Source organism: Pinus tabuliformis, chromosome 6, assembly GCF_031772625.1.
Source record: "Pinus tabuliformis cultivar Carrire ecotype Pingquan chromosome 6, CPIR1, whole genome shotgun sequence".
NCBI classification, from domain to species: Eukaryota; Viridiplantae; Streptophyta; class Pinopsida; order Pinales; family Pinaceae; genus Pinus; species Pinus tabuliformis.
Window position 1 is genome coordinate 6,519,929 of NC_142292.1, and position 2,969 is coordinate 6,522,897.

The 2,969-nt window shown below is 29.4% G+C and overlaps 1 long non-coding RNA gene across 1 annotated transcript; it reads right to left on the reverse strand.

Moving 5' to 3' along the window:
* Window positions 1-1,781: 1,781 nt before the first annotated feature.
* LOC149256937 (uncharacterized) lies at window positions 1,782-2,672 on the reverse strand. Its single transcript, XR_016256356.1, has 3 exons — window positions 2,497-2,672; window positions 2,310-2,365; window positions 1,782-2,175 (listed from the first exon to the last, which is right to left on the reverse strand). It is a non-coding gene; the product is annotated as an uncharacterized LOC149256937 (long non-coding RNA).
* Between the last annotated feature and the right edge of the window lie 297 nt (window positions 2,673-2,969).

Genomic DNA, 2,969 nt, shown 5'->3' on the forward strand with positions numbered 1-2,969 from the left:
TTATTATTCAATACCAAACATGTCAATATTCAAAGATAACAGTTGTTCCTATCTGATTTGTTAGTATTCAATTCCAAACATGTCAGCATTCAAACATAAATTAATTCTTGGTTGGTGAGCGAGATGCGTGTATTGTATGTGACGTTGGTTTCTCACCCGCAGGCCATGAATATTAATGAAACAAACGAGTGCACTTCATGTGTCCCTTGAAGATCCCCTTGCAGCATCCTTGGGAACTGAACATTTTATCACTTACTTGTGAAGCTACCCCGTCTTCATAGCTTTTGATTCACTAATATAAGGGTTATGTGTTATTATTGAAGATTTATGGATGGGTTATGTGTTATTACTAAAGATTTATGGATAAGTTACATGTTATGTAGAGATTGTTTTTTATTTATTTAATTATTTTATAGAGATAAGTGTTAATATAATTTATTTTCTGGTAACACATTTTCTTGTACTTTTTTCTTGTAACTATGGAAATCTACAATGAAACAACTCACAAAAAAAAGTTACATGTTGAATATTATAATATTTTTTAATTTAAAAAATCATAAATATTTTAGTGTATTGTTTTAATGAAAAATGTTATAAATTTAAGATGAGTATCAATATACTAAGTAATTAATAAATGATATTTAGTATATTTTCTATATTTTTTAATATTTATAAAAATATTAAAAATTTTAAAATTTCGAAGAATTAAATTTAATCAAATATATTATAATAATAATAAAAATAATTATAAAAAAATATTAATGTTATTTGAAATGTATCTATTCAAAATTTATATAATTTTATTTTAATGATTAAGAATTTCTTATTTATATAAATTTCTATATTAATGATTAAGAATTTCTTTATAGTTATTGATAATTTTTTTACTAATCAAACATTAATTTTTAATAATTAATAGACATGTCGAATTATATAAAATAAAATATAATGAATTAATACATATTTTCGTGAAATACAGAAAAATATGAAAAATGTGGAAAAATAAAAATATCATGATAATTTATTCAATTTTCTAATGGTTAATATTTTAAATAGTGTTTTAAATAAATATTTTATATTAATATTGATGGTTACTTTTTATTATAGTCCCAAGTTTTTTTTTTTAAATCCTTTTACTTAATCAACCAAAAATATTAAAGTAATATTCCTATTTAACTTTAATGACAAACTTTATAAAAATATATTAATATTAAACACTTATGCATATATTAACTATTCTAATAATATTATTTTAACTAAATAATTTGACTAGTCAAATTTAACAGTTTCATAGAGATTATAGCAGTTTGTCCAATCTAGTCTAATCAAACCTAGCCATTGGAAGTTCTGCTCTCCATATTTAACAAGTAGCCATATTCAGATTTTTCAACTTAATAAACCACACTAGTTGATTCTAAAAACTTTAACAAAATTCTTCTAATGTGATTTTTCTCAAAATATTTCTTTCATACAAATTTAACCTTTCAATTTGATACATGTTCAAAGCTCCTATCCTTCCAGCAATTTGTTAGCGATGTATTTCCATCATATAATCATGTTCACATATGATAGTAACAAGTATGAAACGCGTCGGAGTTTAAACTTCGAAAAGACTAATTACACTTCTTTGTCATAAAAATAAGTATGAGCAGAAGACTTTTAGAAAATAAATGAATAAAACGTTATGCAATACGTTGAATTTGGGTCATCTTACTTCTATTAATTAAAAGTGAACAGTTCGATGGAAAACATAATTTACCGTCGTAATATATACAACACTATTGTCATTAAAAGTATGCGTATAAATATTGAAAAGGTGCGTATACATATTGATAAGCGGATGTCCTCTTCTCGCCTGTTATTATTCATAACAGAACATACACATACAGAAATGCATGGAATTATTCCACTGCTATTATAGTAGCATAATCAGATATCAAAACACACATATCCGATTCTTATTATTCTCCCATTTATTTAGTCACACTTGATACCCGCAGTACACTAAAACTAATTAGTACAAGTAACTTGGGTGCCATTGGTGAGATGCAGAGTGCAGCTGCCCCCTGTGGGTATGATTGTTCGGGCAGAACAACAATTGCAGTAGGGCTTGAGGTGTTGGTTTCCCGAAGAAGTGCAAGTAGTGTATGACACAGCAAAGCAGACATCGGAACACTGCACATTCATGCACAGTACATCACAAATATCGAATCAAAACGTAATTATTAATGTCATAGATTCAACCAGCAAATATCATTGTTACCCACGGATCTAACTGCAAGGAATGGAAGAGATGAGAAAATTTTTACCCTTATCGGGCCCCCTTGTGCATTGGTGCATAGTAGCATTGATAGAAGCATGAAACCTGCAGTGCCAACACAATGTGTACTTCCACGTTACCTCAAATGTAAGGGCAGCTATATATTGGTCATCGATTGAGTTGAATCAACCTATACCTAATATGAGAAAATGAAAAGTTAGTGGAGGGATACATACCTGCGCAAAAACACAGAACTTGCATAACCAGATAATTTCGTGTGGACGCCATGATATGATATGATAAAATAGATGCCGCCAGCAAATAATAGTTAACGCGCGTACTTGTGCTCACTGATCTTCTGTTTAGTGTTTGAGAGCAGAGAGCGATACTTACAACTATAAGTGGGAAGGGCATTAGTGATCCCCATTTATATAGAGAGATTGGCGTAGTTTGCTTCATGAATTTGAGGATGAGATAAGAAGAGGTGACTAGACGTAGCTGTAAATGTTGAACAGAGAAAAGATGAATAATGCACGTTATATTTGACCAATTAGAACCTTGGGAAATCTGTCCTAAACACTGAAATAGGTCGGCAAGTAGCCGCCTTTGGTGATACGTACCGCCCCGCTTACGCCAAGCCCATCACAAAAGTCATCGATGACTGCATGCAGTGCAACAATGTCAAATTAAAATACAATTTTTTTATTAT